This window comes from Bison bison, unplaced genomic scaffold (genome assembly GCF_000754665.1).
Source record: "Bison bison bison isolate TAMUID 2011002044 unplaced genomic scaffold, Bison_UMD1.0 scf7180017864471, whole genome shotgun sequence".
NCBI lineage: Eukaryota > Metazoa > Chordata > Mammalia > Artiodactyla > Bovidae > Bison > Bison bison.
This window is the reverse complement of record NW_011495032.1, coordinates 18,429,474-18,448,920: the sequence shown is the minus strand read 5'-3', so window position 1 is coordinate 18,448,920 and position 19,447 is coordinate 18,429,474. Positions and strand designations below refer to the sequence as shown.

Sequence of the window (19,447 nt, the reverse complement as noted above, 5' to 3'; positions counted from 1 at the left end):
TTTCTTGACTTCCTACTTTTGCATTCCAGTCCCCTATAATGAAAAGGACATCTTTTTTGGGTGTTAGTTCTAAGAGGTCTTGTAGGTCTTCATAGAACAGTTTTGGAACCAGATAAATTTGAGTTTGAATGCCAGCACTGCCATTTTCTAAGTAGGGAAAATTATTATCTGAGCCTCAGGTTTTTCTTCTGTAAATATTCCTTACATTGCAAAATGTCGATGAAGATTTAACTGGCTAATGTTTATTAATCACCTGGCATATTTTACTATGCTTGGGAAATTGATCATTGGATTTATTATGGTCATAAATAATTGTTTTATAAAAACACAATTTGGGGATTTCTGGATCCCTCCCCCAACACTTTACATTTTATGTTCTCGAATAGTCATCAAAGTCTGCCTATTTATGCACAGTTAAAAAATCTATCGTTTCCAAGCCAAACTCAGTTCCAGTGCTAGGTCGCTTCCTACTTTCTGCTACAAATTTATTCTGGTTAGTTTGCACATCTCTGAATGCTGGAGAAATTACCAGTAAAATGATCTTTTTGATCTCACTGACCTTACAATTTTCTCCTTAATCCTACCTTCTGCTACTGCCAGGCCCTCTATCTGGAGAATTGGATCAAGTGATATAGGGCATCTGTAAATAAAAATTATGGGGGGAACATGTCTTTCTATCCTACAGGTAACTTATAAATCAGCATGGCTGACTTCAGCATGGCTGACTTCTCCAAAGATGGAAACAGTCCTGTGCTCCTACACTGACTTCAGTGCCAAGGACACTAACTCCATCAAATACTATCTTCAAAGAAATCAAAGAATTCACAATCCATATGGCAATCAATTTCCAATTCTAAATACGCCTGTAAAAAACATTCAGCTAATTTCTAAACATGTATTCTGGTAGCAGCTTTCCTTCCAAGTATTTTGCATTACTAAGCATCTAAAAATACATATCTATATGTATTACATAAACAGAGTACCTACACGATGTATATTCTGATTTTGCCTATCTGAGCAATTAAAATTTACTCTCTTTATTAAAATAAATCTTCAAAAACCACCATCTTTTGTCACATTCACTGGTGACTGTCAAAGAGCAGATAGTCAAAAGGAAATAAGGAAGCTCAGTGAATAAATTATGTCTTGAATGATTCTGAGACAAATTAAAACTACAGACAGTCTGTGTTCTATTTGAAAAATATTAAATCCAGACTCTTGAATTTTCTACTTATTTTTGGAGCAGTGGATCCCCAAGTGCCCTGCATTGACCGCTGAGATACCACACTCAGGCAGGAATTTGGGAGGAATCAGAGGAAGGATCTAGGAAGTGGGAACTATGACAAGAGATAGCTTTTCAAGAAAGTGGGTTTTAGAGGTGAGCAGCTAGTTGCTCAGTACTTGATAACAGGGTCCTACTTTATCAGCTTTGGATACATTCTTTCTTCTCTTTTATTCACTCTCTGCCCATTCTTAGCATGCAAAATAATGTCTCATGTGTATCATTTAAAAATATCACAGAATAAATAAATGGCTCTTGAAGGGGCCCTGATGGTGGAGATGGCCTTCTAGAATAGGGATCTTACGGCAGCAACTTGCACAAGATTTGTGCTGGATCTTTGCTGACAGGATCAGGAACTGGATTCTTAAGTACAGAGTTATTTGCTAAATAGAAGATTTCCCATGTAGCTCTCTATGCTTTAAAGACTCACAGACAGAAGATTTCACAACCTCCAGATAACTTGTACTACTAAATGTGACTGTCATCTAATACTTAACCTTCATCTCAGAAAGTTTTGCCCCATTATCTCATGTATATCAATTTACAATTTACTCCTTTTCTGAACTCTGGGCAAATACTTATTTCTCCAGTGGCTTCATCTATTGTGAATAGAGTCACCATTTTTTCTCCTCTTCTCCAGGCCAACTCAAGTACATTTATTTCATGCCTCAGCTATTATTTCTAACCTTTTAATTATCTTTCTTGCTCTTTGAATGTTCACCAGGATTTAAGTGCCTAAAGTCCTGGAGCCTAAGTTCAGATATAATGTGCTGGGACTGGCATGTGGAACAAAGGCTAAATTATTATTGTTAAGATCGCCTCATGCTTCCTGTTATAGTTTATGTAGACTTGTATCAGCTTTTGTTGTTTTTATTATTACATGCTCTATTTATCTTTTCCCACAATTTCAGAGGCAGTCATCTTTTATACTGGGAATTCATAGACCTTTTCTCTAGCATCTCTATATGTAATTTCTTTCCTCAAGTAATTACCTTGTATGAATCAACATTAAATTATATATTTATTCCTAAATACATCAGAATCTTTGCCCAGTGGCAGGTAAATGCAAAGAGTTCAAATATAGTGTTGCTTAGTCACTAAGTTGTGTCTGACTCTTGCGACCCCATGGACTGCAGCCCATCAGGTTACTTCTGTCCATGGGATTTCCCAGGCAAGTATACTGTAGTGGGTTTTATTTCCTCCTCCAGGGGATCTTCCCAACCGAGGGATGGAACCTGCGTCTCCTGCATTGGCAGGCAGATTCTTTACCACTGAGCCACCAGGGAAACGCTTCAAATATAGTACTGATATCTAAAAGCTTAAAACCAAACTCATTTTGATATCTAAAAGCTTAAAATCAAACTCATTCTTTTTATTGGAGAAGGCAATGGCACCCCACTCCAGTACTCTTGCCTGGAGAATCCTGTGGACAGAGGAGCCTGGTAGGCTGCAGTCCATAGGGTCGCTAAGAGTTGGACACAACTGAGCGACTTCATTTTCATTTTTCACTTTCATGCATTGGAGAAGGAAACGGCAACCCACTCCAGTGTTCTTGCCTGGAGAGTCCCAGGGACGGGGGAGCCTCGTGGGCTGCCGTCTATGGGGTTGCACAGAGTCGGACACAACTAAAGCGACTTAGCAGCAGCAGCAGCAGCAGCATTCTTTTTGTTGTCTTTTCCTCCCTAAATTTGTTCCTTCTCTTAAGTTCTCTGACTAGGTCTCAGCACCACTACAAGGTTGCCCAAGGTTGAGAGATCAATAGATTTTTTTTCTACCTTCTCTTTCATTATGTACAATTAATTGGTTTCCAAGTTCTGCTGAGTTTATCTCTTAAAATGGCCCTTCCTTTCTATTTCACTCTACTACCCAAGTTCAGGTATTCAACACTTCTGGATTAGACTATGATAGTTTTTGACTTCTTGCTTCCAATCTGTCGTTCCCTCCTTGCTCAGAACATTTATCAAGTCATTTTTGTCCTTAAAAAAATCACATTGTCTCCACCGTTTAATATGTATCTCCTGCCTTTTCAGTCCCCTCTTTTGCCACTTCTCTTCTTCCTCTATTTCTCCCAAATCAAATCCAACAAGGTAAAAACAAACAAGCAAACAACTAACAAAAATGCACAACACTATAAACAAATGCAAAAGACTAATAGATACTAGTATTCACATTCAAAAAGTGAAAATATAAAGAGCCTTTAAAAATCAGTAAGAAAATTACTAACAACTGAATATAAAAATGATAAGCAATAAGAAAACAAGTTCACAGAAAATATATATATATAAATGGCTCTTAAACATAAGCTGTTGAACTTCACTCATGAGAGAAATTCAAATTAAAACTATTAAGATATCACTTTTACCTGTTAGATCTGAAAAACATTGAAAAGTTTGATAACATACTAATGAGAGCTGGTAGGGAAAAGAGGTCTTATATATTTTTGGTAAGAATGTACAATGATACATTACTTATGGGATTCAATCTAACAGAACAAAACCACACATGCATATGCTCATGAATCGACAGTTTCTCTTTGGATCAATTATCTTATAGATAAACTTTCCTGTGTGAAAAATATCTAGATTACGAGGTTATTCATTGTGGCATTGTTTGCAATAATAAGATATTACAAGCAACACATCTATTGGGGATATACTTAACACATGCACACAATATAATACTGTTCAGTTTAAAGACAATGTTTTCTTATGAAAACTAAAGAAGCACTCTCTGTACTGAAATGAGAAGAAATACAGAAAAAAAACTGTGAAGGGGGAAAGAGCATGGTTCAGAGGTGAAAACACAGTGCTTGGTGTACATTTGTTTGAACATACTTAAGGAGAAGACTCTGAAAAGATTCACTGGACACTAATAATAGTTGGCACCTCTCTGGGGACTTTAGTGGGCAGAGGTTAGGGGTAGTAAGATTTTTCAGTTGAAAAAAGTGTAATTTATTTTAAAAAATCATATAAATGCTAGTTTTCTCTCTCTGAAATGTTATTTACTCTTGTTCCCCACCTCTACCTGGACATGTGTCAGGCCTTAATCACTTCCTCCAAAAGACATTCTTTCTAATCTGGAAAAGTTCAGGTTCCCTCAAGTCTCAGTCAAACTCTTAATGTTAGTTTTTGCAAATTACTTGTGAATATCTGTCTTCCTCATTTGACTGTGAAGCTCTAGAAGCAGGGAGGAATGCATCGTCTTCTGCTTGTCTCACCAAAGCCCGGGCTGCTTGGCACATCAGCTCATGAATGTTTGTTGAGTGAAGACATGTGTGCTCAGGGCACTGTGTGGGGATGGGGGTAGAGAAGTCCTGCTTGCAGGGAAAGATAAAAGTGGTGAGACAATGTCTGCCTTTAGGTAGCTTATCAACTAGGGAGGTAGATAAACACCCATATAATTCTAAGGCAGAAAGAGGTCATTGCCTTAGGAGTTACAAATTTAGTTATATGAGACTTAGAGCAAGGAGACTGCAAGAAGAATTTTTTTTAACATGTTATATATCTGATAAATGCAGTAATATTTGCAAAGGGGTTTTGAAAAACCCATGTGATTTCTTCAAGAAAGGGTGGGCTATTTAATGCACAAAATCAAATATGTACAGGGGTCAGGCAGCTGAGGCATGCCAGTGAATGGATTGCCAAGTGGAACTGGTTAAAAACAAGATCTAGAGGTATATTAGCTTGGCTGGATAGTAGCATCACTTGGGAGATTAAAAAGTAAAAAAATCCTTATGCTAAGACCATAATGCAGGTCAGTTCACCAGGGGTAAGGAAGGGGATAGGAGGATAAAAATGGAGGAGGAACCCAGGCATCTGCAGTTTTAAGAAACTGCCCGGGTAACAATATCGTGGACCAGGACAGGTCTCATTACCAGTGACTCATTAAAAATGCAGAACTCCAGCCCCACCCTGGATTTACAGAATCAGAATCCGAATTGTGAAGATACCTCCAGTGCTTCTGGTACACTCTGGCAAGTTCAAGAAGCTCTGCTCTAAACAACTTTGTCTTTTTCCAAGGGAATGACCATTCATTAAGTAGTATCAGCATTTCCCAGAGGGCATGCATGTTCTAGTTGTCAACGTTCTAATTTTGCCACTTATACTGCTACTGCTGGCAAAAATGCAAGTAACTGAGATCAGGTGGAAGCCGTCAAAAGGTGACTGGATCCTGGCAAGTTGCTAGAGAGGGGATAGTGAATTATCAGGGTTTGTCTAAGGCTTATATTGTTCTAAGGCAGAAGTTTTTTAATGTCGATTTTTGATAGTTACTTAAATTTTATTTTGAGCAGTTAAACCATCCCAGTCAACAACACTGTGTGTGTGACAAAATTCAATATGAAACTCTGCTCTGATTTAGGTGGGCAGGATTTTGGAGCACCACCAGCTCAGCAACTTTCCTTCCCCATCTCCCTGAAGCAAAATTTTAAGGATAAGATGAAAATAAAGCGAGGAAGGTTTGGAGGGCTTGGAATGCTAGAGTAAAACCTTTTTACTTAATTTGAACAATGTCAAGTCACCGTATTTTTTAAGCGAGGCTTATAACTGCAATACAAACAAAAAAGAAAACTCATTCCCTCATGATCTGGTTAGGAATATAACTGGTATAAAAGAAAGTTGAAAACTTTTATCCAACAAATGCTTATCAAGCTCCTACTATGAATCAAGTACTATTCCAAGTCCTTTGATTTCATTCCTTTGGTGGTAATCCTAGTCAGCCAGCCTCCTGGAAAACTGATGTCACTGTTCCTAAAATGAATGATCTCAGAAGATAAAAGTGTGGATGAGTCAGATCAGCCCGTGGCTCCAGCTGGACACTGCGAGCAGCTCAGGAGCCTGTCTTTGAATATCAAGAACCACTGAGACTGGAGAGCAAACCCAGGGAGGGGGAGTAATTCAGAACTGGTTACCACACACCTCTGGTTTCAACTTTGCTGCGGAGTTTCATAACAGTTTGAAAATTTTAAATAGCAATACTAGGACATGACTTTCAAAGAATAATATCAGCAACTCTTTTTTTCTTTTTTTCTTATGTGGGATTTTAGTTCCCTGTTTCCAGGTGACCCAGTGGTAAAGAATCTGCCTGCCAGTGCAGGAGACACAAGAGAGACAATGATTCAATCCCTGTGTTGGGAAGATCCTCTAGAGTAGGAAATGGCAGCCTGCTCCAGTATTCTTGCCTGGAAAATTCCATGAGTAGAGGAGCCAGGCAGGCTACAGTCCATGGGGTTGCAGAGTCAGACAAGACTGAGCACTATTCCTTCCTTTCTTAGTTCTTTGACCAGAGATTGAATCTGCGGGCACCTGCGTTGGGAGCACTCAATCTTAACCACTGGATTATCAGCAACTGTTATGTTATTCTTTTTTTTTAAGTTGTTGCATTGTCTAACATTTTTATCTACCTCTGCTTAAATATATAAAAGTCACTCCATAGATAAATGTACAGAGTAATTGCAAATGCAAAATCAGTCAAAGCCTTAATCTATTGAACCTCCACTATGCTAAAACATTCATATTTCTGAAACAGTAGGTATTTTTATAAACAATTCATAAGGACAAAAATTAAAAGCTTCACAAAATTTGTTTCTGTTAGAAGTTTTCCAGTTGTTTTTTTTTTTTAAGAAATTTCTCAGCACTTTCAAAACTTTAAATGCTCAAAGAATATAATCACTGAGAACAGTTATATTATCCCTTTATTATTTTAAGTGTTAGCCGCTCAGTCGTGTCTGTCTCTTTGCAGCCCCATGGACAGTAGCCCATCAGGCTCCTCTGTCCATGGAATTCTCCAGGCAAGAATACTGGAGCGGGCAGCCATTCCCTTCTCCAGGGGATCTTTCCAACTCAGGGATCAAACCCATTATTATTTTCGAGCATGCATTTATTTTGTATTATTTTGATAATGCATTTGTTTTTAAGATGTGCACTGAGCATAGTAACTAAAAAGCAAAAAAAAAGAGAGAGAGAGAAAGAATGCAATGTATCAGACAAGCCACCAAAAACAGAAGGAAAAGGGGAAAAAAAATTCTCCTTCTGAGCTAAATAGAAAGAGAAAAAAGTACTATCATTAAGGCAGAAGAAAGGCATCTCTGAAGAAGGAATAAATATCCCCAGTGAGCTGGGGGCTGTCGAGTGCAGTAGCAGAATAGAAGGGTATTGGGTGAGAAAGCATACTCCTCAAACTCCCTGTGAACAGAACTTCACTGTGAAGAATAAATCAATCCACTTACAGGGCATGCTTAACTTCACCTGTTGGGAGGTAAGTTCAGTTTCTTTCTCCTTCTTTGAATGAACCGGGAAGGCTTCCGTTTTGCCTTCAGCCTCCCGCCACAGGAATGCGTGCTATCTGCATGGTGGTTTTGAAACCAAAGCTCTTAAAGGAGCTGTATCAACAGGTTTTTTCTCCTTAACACTGAGTCAATTGTAAATGTTGAATGGGAACCTTGAACAAGCTGAAAACTATCATAGGAATTTAAAACCAGCTCTCTTGCCAAAGTGTTTTTTTTAATAGAATCACAATTTATATTTTTATCACTTCAGCCTTTTTGGATCCAGAACTACAGAACTAACAAAGGACTATTTCCTGACAGCTTAATACAAAGGGAAGCCTGAGAGCTGGCCTTGCTGTGTCAGTTAGGACAGAGAACTCTTTCCCAGATGGAAAGAGTTCTGCTAATGTGGTTTTTAAAGAAGACACAGGAGACTCAAAAATGTCCTTCGAAGCAACACAAGATTTGCCAAGCTTTTTCCATATTTATCTAATGCAGTTCTATGTCCATTGCCTTTCACCCAAATACTTTTCTCTTAACTTTGGCCTGTATACTTTCCATTCTTTCTTTAAATAAAACTGTTTCCAAAGGTGAGGCAAAACACTCAAAGTTTCACTTATCCAGCCCTACATGCTGGTGGCCAATGTCATAGGCAAATTCTAAGCACATTTTAAACTTTTACCCATGATTGCTAAACCCTGAAATTAACAAGTTTTTCTTGTTGTTGTTTTGCTTTCGTCTTTTTTTTTTTTAGATTAACTCTTTTTAATTAAAGAGTTGGTGTCCAGAATTTGGCTCCTCATGTTTGCACAGCTATTTGTTACTGTTTTCATATCATTTGCAATTTATTGTACAGTACCAAGTGGCTCTCTTAAGAGGTTCTATGGCTTAATATAACTCGATTTCTCATGAAAACTCTCAAGCTTCATTTGGCATGAACTTCATTGAAAATGTCTATAATCTGATTTCAAACACTGAGCGATGATGTTACATACAATATGTATATTTCCTCATAACTGAACAAGAATACGATTAAAAATAAGCCAACATTCCCAAAATGAAGACACAATTAAGAACTATCCTAATGATAGGAAGTTCTCTGTAATAAGAAAAAACTGTTGAAAATTAATTTGCTAATTACCATGCACTGATTATTGTAACTGACCAGTTTCTAAGATGATCTATATATAAAATTTAAAAAGGGATAGTGTTTAGGTAATTGTTTAGATAACTTATTAATGTAGTAGATTCTAGGGCTCAAAGGAACTAAGTTGAACATTTAATGACTTTTCACATTTGAGGAAGCAAGATTAAGCAACAACAAAAGTGGAAAAATATGGGGGGATGTAGAATAAGGAATCAAAAGATAAAAAGTCAGCAATAAAGCTTCATAAAAGAGTGACTAACTACATTTCACTGTTTTTCATAGTCTCCCTGGGAGTTTGTTTGTTTAAATGTTTGGACTCTTCTTGAAGTTAAAAAAAATACAAAAAACTTTTAGGAAAAATACTCAAAGTCAACTAACCTTCCTAGTTAACCTGGCTCTGGAAATTGTACTTGACACTATGACTTTATCACATCTTAAAGGGATATGTCAAAGCTCTTTAAATCATTTCCAGAGGGCATGGATTATTTCCAAGAGTGAGGTAAAGATGTCTGTAATCATGTAAGCATTACTTATTTAGCCACTGCAAATTAAGATGATCAAATACCTCTATAAAGTGGGAATTATGAGTTTAAGTTTTATACTGACATGCCTACACATTTCCTTCCTTCCTTCTTTTCTTTCTTTCTTCCTCCCTCCCTATTATTTTTTCCTTTTAATTTGAATTCTGGTACCAAGGTAACCCAAAGAATAAACCTGGAACAAGAGTAACTGGTGCCTGTAAATCCTCTCCACAATTCTACTCAACATATCCTACAGAGAAGAGGCCTGGAGAAAATTAAGAATCCACAGTGGAGATGCTCAAGGCAACTTTACTAAAAACAGCCAAATAATGGAAACAACACAAATATTCATCAACAGGGAAGGATAAATTGTATATTCACACAATGGAATACTATAAAGCAAAAGAACAAATTATTGATATATAAAACAATATGTATGAACCTCATTGACTTAATTTTGCTCAAAATAAACCATATACCAAGAAAGTACAGTTGTGGTTTAATTCCTAGGAAATTCAAAATCAGGCAAAATTTAGAAGTAGTTCAAAGAATGTTTATCATGGAGGGGTTATTGACTGGGAAGTGACTCAGGGAGCCTTCCATGAGTGATAAAAACATCCTAAGGTACTGTTCTGCTTGAATTATACAGATACAGCAATGTATAAAAATTCACTGAGTTATTCACTAAGATTTATACACTTTATGTATGTTATTTGCATTTAAATTTTCTTAAATGAAATTTAAAGAAAACTCACAATGCAGAGAGGAAAAACAAGCTAGAAATTCTCCACCAAAATACCAACAGTTTCAACAAAAGTGAGAGATAGTCTCATTTTGAAAAATATATAAAAATTTCCGTTCACCCAGGGTTATCCTTTTTGAAACTGAAACTGAAGTCACTCAGTCGTGTCCGACTCTTTGTGACCCCATGCACTATAGCCTACGAGGCTCCTACATCCATGGAATTTTCTTTTTTAACATTCCCTGAATCATCGTGTGTGTGTCAGTGGCTCCATCATATACGACTCTTTGCCACCCCATGGACTATTTAGCCCATCAAGCTCCTCTGTCCATAGCATTTTCCAGGCAAGAATACTGAGTATTCTTGGGTTTCCATTTCCTTCTCCAGGGGATCTTCCCCACCCAGGGACTGAACCTAGATCTCCTGCATTGTAGGCAGATTCTTTACCATCTGAGCCGCCAGGGAAGCCCAAAAGTGTCTGAACTTAACAACCACAGTGATTCTCACTGCCTCTTTCTACAGCTACCCCACACTACCCCAGGACTTCCTAGTTCTTTCCTGCTGTGTGCTGTGCTTAGTCTCTCAGTCATGTCTGACTCTTTGCGACCCCATGGACTATAGCCCACCAGGCTCCTCTGTGCATGGGGATTCTCCAGGCAAGAATACTGGAGTGGGTTGCCATGTTCTCCTTCAAGGATCTTCCCAACCCATGGATCGAACCCAGGTCTCCCATATTGCAGGCGGATGTAGAAAGAGGAGAATTAAAGAATGACAAAGTCTTCCCCCTAGACTAGTAGGGTTTGAGGACTTTGGTTAAGTTTCAAGATTTCTTGATTAGGGACACCTTTCTGTCTTCTCAATCACTATAGCAAGTATCCCGATTCTCTTTTGAGGGAGACCATGACAAAGAGTGACCGGGAGGACAAAAAAGAAGTTGACTATCTGGGTTTCAGATACACAATTAAAGTTTGGCCTTAGGCTTACTTCCCTTATGGTTCAATAGAATTCAATAAAATGGGAAAGGAGGGAGAGCTGTCCAGGAATGAAAAGACTTCTCTTTGTGTTCTCTGTGAAAAGCTACACAATGGATCTGGTATGTTGGGGCCAGAAGGGTGAGAAGCCCCAATATTTATTTCTAGTCAAACTCTATTGATAAAATTTATGTGCCCCCCTTTTTTAAAGAGAACACTGGGAAAACAAATCTGTATCTCCTTAGCCACATTTCCCCAGGATTTTTAGAAACACAAAGAATCTTTTTCTCCTGTTCTTCTCCCTGGGGGCATTCCTGACCCTGGCAGACCATTTCTAACAGTGGAGGCTGTGACTGGGGTGATGATGTGTGAGGGTTGTGGTGGGGCTTTTGAGCTTCAGGCTCTTGCATTCCAATATGGTCTTTGAATTTGAAACAACTGGATTGCTGCCTCATTCACTACCCAAAGTACAGCCAGTTACAACCTGGCTGCATTTATGAAATTATTTAAAAATCCTGGACCAAAATTAATGGAGGAAATTATGGACAATTATCAAATTGAGTATTTAAATAACATATATGGAGATGGGAGAGGCTAAAAATGTAGGGCTTTGAAGGAGATCAGCCCTGGGATTTCTTTGGAAGGAATGATGCTAAAGCTGAAACTCCAGTACTTTGGCCACTTCATGCGAAGATTTGACTCATTGGAAAAGACTCTGATGCTGGGAGGGATTGGGGGCAAGAGGAGAAGGGGAAGACAGAGGATGAGATGGCTGGATGGTATCAGTGACTCAATGGACGTGAGTCTGAGTGAACTCCGGGAGTTGGTGATGGACAGGGAGGCCTGGCGTGCTGCGATTCATGGGGTTGCAAAGAGTCGGACATGACTGAGCGACTGATCTGATCTGATCTGATCTATGGTGATGGGATTCCCAGGTAGCTCAGTGGTAAAGAATCCACCTGCCAATGCAGGAAGGAGATGTGGGTTAGATTCCTGGATGGGGAAGATCCCCTGGAGGAGGAAATGGCAACTCACTCCAGTATTCTTGCCTGAGGAATCCCATGAACAGAGGAGCCTGGTGGTTCATGGGGTCACAAAGAGTTGCACATGACTTGGTGACTAAGCACATCTATGGTGATAGATGTTTTATATGTATTATTATTACACAACATTCTTGACACCTCTGTAAGCTAAAAATTAGCATCCCCATTTTATAAGTGGAAATCTCAGCTTTCAGTAAACAAAAGTCCTAAGAGTGCATAGCTGAGGTTCAAGCCCAGGTCCATCGGACTTCAAAATCCTTTTATCTCCTGACCTCTCAGGAGAGGTGCCCTACTCAATACATAAAAAACTTAATTAATCTTTCATCCTATGAAAAGAATATAAATTGTAAATTAGATCAGCTAAAATAGATGGTAATCTCCTTGAGGGAAAAGGCTGATGACTCATCTTTACTGTGACATAGATAATACCTCAGTATGTTAGTGAATACTTCTAAATAGGTGTCCATGAGAGAGATGTTGATTTCCTCTGTTACACATGCACACACACACACATGTGTAAGCATCTACAAAATTGTTATTATGGATTCAAATAACTGCATAAAAAATAAAATTTACTCATTTAAGTAAAAAGTGAAGCTAGTAAAAAGTATGGGTAAATGCCAAGTAAGATAACAGAAAGAACTTTAAAGCTCACATATTGAATTACATTTGCTGGTCTTTTAAGCTTTAAAGGTACATTGGCTAACATTTCTGTTATACCAGGAATAACAAGCAAGCACAAAGCCTTTCAAAGAATAACTGACCCTAACTGTGGAATTATTTCAAAGAAAAGAACATACAAACATGGGATGTTCTGCTTATACAAGATGGAACCTAAATAAGCGGACTAGAATCCAATGATTAGTAAAATTCCACTCTGATGACCAGTTCTTTACACCAAAGAACTAAAAAATGTACTAAATGCTTTTTCTTTCCAGGACTTTTCTCCCCCATTTCATTTTAATTTGTCTCTGTGGAAGAAAAGCACTGAACAAGATTGAAATTCTTAGTGCCTTATCCCTTCCGAAACTTACAGTCTGAAATTAGTTTATTTACTTTCAAATTAAGTCAGAATTTGTTACTGAAAGAATTGTACCTGGGTCTTTAGTTACAGTATTGCTAATGATTCTTTTCAGTTAAAGACATGCAGAATTCCAAGGTGATGTGCTTTGTTATTTACTTTTTACTGGTAGAATTCTCGGTTTTCTGAATGTAGAGTAAACAAGAATTTGAAATTATATCATAGAATAAAAGGAATTCCTTTAACATTGGAGGCTCATTTGTCTTTCAGGTAGAATCATCCAGGTTTTCTTTCATATTTGTGATTGCTGAGTTTTTGCTTCAGAATTCTCTAGGATAAATTTGCTTGTGACCCACTCTTAAATAATCCACTCTTAAATAATCATTTAATCTCCATTAACTAAAAACATGTCTGGTTAGGTCCATTTCTAAGAGTATAAGAAACAAATCAGTATTTCTTTCTTTCCAGATTTTGTCTTCCTGATTTTTTCATGTTAGTTAAAACAGTAAGCAGATATTTCTGAAATTTTAATAATGTATATCTGTGCAGTGTAAATGTTTTCTTCATTATTCCAAAATGTTTACTCTCAGTGTTTACTTTTGTGGTTCTCCACAACTTTTAGAATAGTCGTTACCTGTCAAAAACGATATCGATAGAGAACAAACTTGTGGTTGCCAAGAGGGAGGAAGTGTGGGAGGGTGGAGTGGGACTTTGGGGTTAGAGAAGGAATAAACAACAGGTCTTACTGTATAGCACAGGAAACTGTATTCAATAGCCTGTGATAAAAAATAATGGAAAAGAATATGAAAAAAGAATGTGTGTATATATATATATATATCACTGAGTCACTCTGCTGTACAGCAGAAATCAACCAACATTGTAAATCAAATATACTTTTAAAAAAGTCTATGTTAGTTCATTATTTATATAGTTGAACTAATGAATATAAGTTCATTTTTTGGGGGGGTCCCAATCTTTTTGGATTATTTTTGAGAATCTTCAACTATCTCCTGCATTAAAAATTTTTAAAAATATAAAAACCCTTTTCTACATTATGGTTCTTTAATCTGTCTTGGCACATAAATCTCCTTTCTATTCCTAAATTTTTAATGCTTTCCATAGTCTCAGCATTGTCTTAACTTTAATTCACATTTTTTCCTATTCTTTTGTATGAATTTATATATTTCTTCACTTTGATTGGCGGCCGCTTCATTTTATTTTCAAGTCTGTAAACTTTTGGTTCCCATTGAGTCCCCTAGTGATGGCAATTCATTAATACGTCAAAGTTTTCTAGCACAGCACACTCCCTGAATGTGACACTTCTGGTGCATGTGGGGTGGCGGAGTGGGCATGCTCAAGACAATGTCACCCAAAAATAAAATACTAAAATAAATATTCAACATTTTAGCTTATGCATATACTTTGCTAAGTAAGTATATAATTTTTTTTAAATTGGAAAATAAATGAAACTTACCCTTTTAAGAAGATTTCAGTGGATGATTTAGGATGTTTATGTCTTTATTTTAGCTCCATCCAATTCAGTTAATAAGAGTTATAGGGTCCTGTCGGGTCCAGAGGCTGTGGAGACCACAAAAGGAAGGATAAGGGAAGGTCCTCCCCGCAAATTTACATTCATTTAGATCAGTTGGAGTGCTAGGGCTTTCAAATCCCAAGCTTTATATGTGTTTCCTTAAAGAGTGAGTAGTAACTGTTTTCCCAGCCAGCGAGGATCTAGGTTCCCCACTTATAAATCTTCAGGTTGTTCTTCAACTATCCTTTTTACGTTGTATAACCCTTAGGGGTTCATATCCGACTTCCATATTTAATATATTTTAATTCAGCTTTGTAATGATCTGTATATGCATTCATGAGCTCATCTTCCCCTTAGGACTCACTCAGGTAGCTGAGATTAAATTGGCATTCCTTACTATTTTCTGGCAAGTACAAGTCTGACTTCATGAATACCTTCATTTCTGTGCTTGCATCCAAAGGTTTCAGAAAGAGAATGATTACTTGATTAAATAAATAAAACAAGGTCTTTTGGATGGAGTTTTTCTAACACCATGACTAAACTAAACTGGCAACACACATGTGCTAGCTTTTCTGCTTTACTTGCTCCCCTTCCTTTTTTATTCCTGTGAGTGATCCTTTGAAATCTCAAAAGATTTGTATCCTTTCTCATAACATGAACTATGTCCTTACCTCAACTGTATTTTGTGAATAGTTTGTCTACCTTACTGGCCCTTAGCCAAATAATACATTTTGCATTTGAAGAGAAAGAATTTTCCCTTTCATTAAACGTTTGGTGAGGGAAGCAAGACCTAAAAGGAGAAAGCCTGAGTGGGAGAGAAGCAACGCCCTAAACAAAAACCAGTGGTCTTGATACAGTCCTGTGTGCTGCCTTCAAGGCAGTCATGGTCTAGAGGAATTCTATTTACTTATTTTTTTGGCTACATCGTCTTAGTTGCAGTTTGTGGGATCTTGTTCCCCAACCAGGGATCAAACCGGAGCCCCCTGCATTGGGAGCTCAGAGTCTTAGCCACTTAGACCACCAGGGAAGTCCCGTGGAGGAATTCTTAATTGAAATGGTATCATAACTGTCTTCTATCACCAACTCCATCATACTCTCCTCCCACTGCCCCACCACCAACTGCAATATACTCTCTCATTTATTTATTTATTTATTTAAATTTTTAGCTACACTGGGTCTTCGTTGCTGTGTGAAAGCTTTCTCTAGTTTCACTGAGAAGGGCCTACTCTAGTTGCGGTGCAGCGTGCAGGCTTCTCATTGTAGTGGCTTCTCTTGTCACGGAGCATTGGCTCTATGTCCACAGGCTTCAGTAGTCCTGGCGTGGGCTCAGTTGTTATGGTTCTCGGGCTCTAGAGCACAGGCTGAGTAGTTGTGGTACACGGGCTTAGTTGCTCTGTGGCATGTGAGATCCTCCTGAACTTGGTGGGTGGATTCTTAACCACTGGACCAACAGGGAAGTCTTCCTCTCTCATTTAAATAATTGATCCACTCTATAATATCGTCATTGCTATATTGTCCCAGGTCCTCATTTAGCGTCTACTTTTCTGCCTATAGCACCTAGCCTGGTCCTAGGCTTATGATAAATTTTTGCTGAACTGAAATAAATGGGTTGGCCTTGCTTAGGATTACATAGAAAACATTTGTCTCAGGTGACATCTTCATCTTGACTCTACACAGTGACTGTATAGTGACCAAAAACAACCTACAGAAGAGAAGCATGGTTGACTTCAAATTGCAGTATAAGAAATTTTAGTATTTTTTTCCTGAAAAAAAACTTTTTTTTTCTATTTTTCCTAAAAGATGAGCCACTTTTAATGTTTGGTGGTATAGGCCTCAAGGTGCAGACAGAAGTGTTTTTGTGATTTTAAATACTTTCTGATTAGCATGGATAATAACCAAGAGGATTTAAATATATGAAGCACAGGAATTACCTGGCAGTCCAATGGTTAGAACTCTGTGTTTTCACTTCTGCAGGCTGGGAACTAATCCCCAAAATCATACAATGAGGCCAAAAACAAACAAACAACAACAACAACAACAAAAAAAAACCCACAAAAAATATCAAGTACAATGGAAATGGCAACCCATTCCAGTATTCTTGCCTGGAGAATCCCATGGAAGGAGGAGCCTGGTGGGCTACAGTCCATGGGGTTGCAAAGAGTCAGACATGACTGAGCGACTTCACTTCACAAAAACTTTACTAAATAAAATGCAGCTTAAACTTGAGTTCATCTTTAGCCATATCTTTGTAGTCCACATAATCATAAAAAATTAGGTGAATCATTGGATTATATGTTTCCAAGTTACCCCACATTCAGCTCTGTAAAAGTCAGACTGAGTGGCCTGAATTTCCTCATTTGCTAGATCCAGAAAGACAGAGACAGCGAAGGGGAATGGACTCCTCTGCAGTGCTCCTCTGTCCCCTGCTTTGTGCCTGTGTTCTTTCGTGTGCAAGGTAAGCTACCAAACCACCACAAGGACACAGAGAAATAAATCAAACGTCCTGTGGGTAGGAGGTCCCTATGTCTGACTGGCTTATGAAGGGAGGCAGGCTATTAGGATTTGAAACAGAAAGTCAAAATATTCCCTTGTATCTGGGTCTTGTGATGAATAATCACAATTAGACTTTAACCACTTGGAGTTGACTGGTTTACTTTTATTTCTTCCCTGTCACCTAGGCCTTCACACATGTTTAAATAATGAATTCTAAAAGTTACAGTGTCATTTGCATATATGGAAAAGTTATGTATATATATAATTATCATAATGTTCTACCTAGCAAGTAAATATGAAGCACAGATATGTATGAAATTGGTTACAAAACACTTTTTGGTAATTTTTAGTGAGGAAATTTAGTAAACTTCTCTGATAATAGGTTCAAGGAGGAGTTGCCTATGACAATATGGAAGTGGCTGACAGGTCCAGGCTGCCAAGGGCTCTGGGCCATCATAACAGTGGTTTCAAAACTGAAAGGCAAAGAAGGTGGTAATTTTAAGGGATCATTAAAATTTTAGGAAAAAACATCTGACCAGACACTGAAGATTGTTTGTTGTTAAACTGTATAACCATACCCCTTGTGCCTTGCTGAGGGTGACAAAAACTTAATCTGGCCCCAGGGTGTGGACGCCATGTGGTAGATAGCTCTTCCCATAGCGTGAAGAGTAAATACCAACAAGGAAGAAAATAAGATAATGGCCAGGGAGGCAGTGATTTTGCTAGATTAGGACATAGGTGGAACCGGAAATCCTCCACTGTCCGGAAAGACCAAATGTTGACTGGGTAATTAGACCCAGACTAAGTGAGTTTGTAATAGAAGCTTGCATTTTACATCTTTTGCTCCATCTCAGTGTGTTCAAGATAAAGGCATAATTAATAATGTTTGAGTGTGATAATTGGGGTCAGATAGACCTGGGTTCGGATTTCCCTGATGACTCAGTGGTAAAGAATCCACCCGCCAATGCAAGAGACATGGGTTTGATTGGAAATGGCAACCCACTCCAGTATTCTTGCCTGGAAAATCCCATGGACAGAGGAAGCTGGTGGGCTATAGACCATGGGGTTGCAGAAGAGTCAGACACAACTTACTGACTAAACAACAAAGACCTGAGTTTGACTCAGGTAATTTATTATGTCATTTATTATGTTAGTTATGTGGCCACCACCTCCTTCCCAACATTCAAGTCTCAATTTCCTTATATGTAAAATGAAATAATAATTATACCTTCTACATACTTATTGGGTACTTGTTGTGCAGGTCATATAACATAATATATGTAAATAAAACACTTAAATGCCTGGTATTCTCAGTAGATGTCAGCTACAAACAAAAACTGGAACGTCAATTGCTCAGCATCTCATGTCTATAAAAAGGTGGCAGAGTCAAGGAAAGCCCTGAAGTCCAAGATATCAAACAGATTCATACCTTTGATACAATTCAGCTGCTGTTCACTCTCTGTCCTCTTGTTATTTTAGATCGCCTTCATGCCACTGGCAGAGGCTGCGAAAAACATTCATTCATTCAAGTAGTATTTATTAAATGCCAACACTATATCAAGTAGTGGCTTTGTTTTTGGAGACTGTGAATACCTCACAAAGATAGTTGAAAACATTCTTAAGACAAACACACAAATCCAGTCATTGTCACTTGTAAGAAGAAAAGACATGGGACTCTAATTTAGATGTGTTGACAAAGGAAGACCTCTCTAAGGAAGGGAAATTTAAGCTAACAGGCCAAAGAAAGAGCAGACATGGTTTCCACAGCTTATGGCCTTTCTCTATGGTGCTTGTGATAATTGCCAGACTTATCCATCCTATATCTTCCCTCTATCTGCTATCATAATACAGAGGTGATCTCAAGAGACATCCAGGACAGATTATTTCCTGCCAAAAATGACCCTAGGGTTGTGGTCACAGATGTAGCTACAGAGCAGTCACATACACACTTGAACAGGCTGTTACCACCTGAGGACGCTAGTCCAGCAGAGTGCCCTGCACAGACTGCATTCACCTGCCTTTTAGGAAGGGATGACTTTTCAGCTTCAAGGCAGAACATGTTAGTGGTCCTGTGCAGCCTCAAAATGAAAGCACAAAGGTGAAAGGTTCTTCAAAAGCAGGCTGGCACTAGGGACTCAAGGTACCATCCCAGAATATCCCAGCTGAATTTCTAAGTATTGGTGACATAGAAGACCCATATGACTGTAGACTTGCATCATGATTTATAACCCACTTATCAGGGGAAGAATGTATTTCTTCCTCTTGACATCAGAGGGATCAGGGTCCTCGCTGGCTTTCTAGCTGAGTGGAACCCTGGGGGCTGTAGCAGCCTGGGGAATGTTAGCTGGGGCCCCTGTTGCTCAAGTCCCCACAAAACCTACTTCCAGTAACTGTCCCCACAACTGGCCTCAGTGGGCCAGCGCCAGTCCCC

The 19,447-nt window shown here is 38.4% G+C and overlaps 1 protein-coding gene across 1 annotated transcript in view; it reads right to left on the bottom strand.

Annotated features, from left to right (window-relative positions):
• Positions 1-19,447, bottom strand: part of SLC39A10 (solute carrier family 39 (zinc transporter), member 10) — a 163,077-nt gene that overhangs the window by 108,501 nt on the left and 35,129 nt on the right. The window contains exon 2 of the mRNA XM_010860859.1: positions 14,467-14,570. The gene's annotated coding sequence lies outside the window, so the exon portion shown is untranslated. The remainder of the gene's footprint in view (positions 1-14,466; positions 14,571-19,447) is intronic.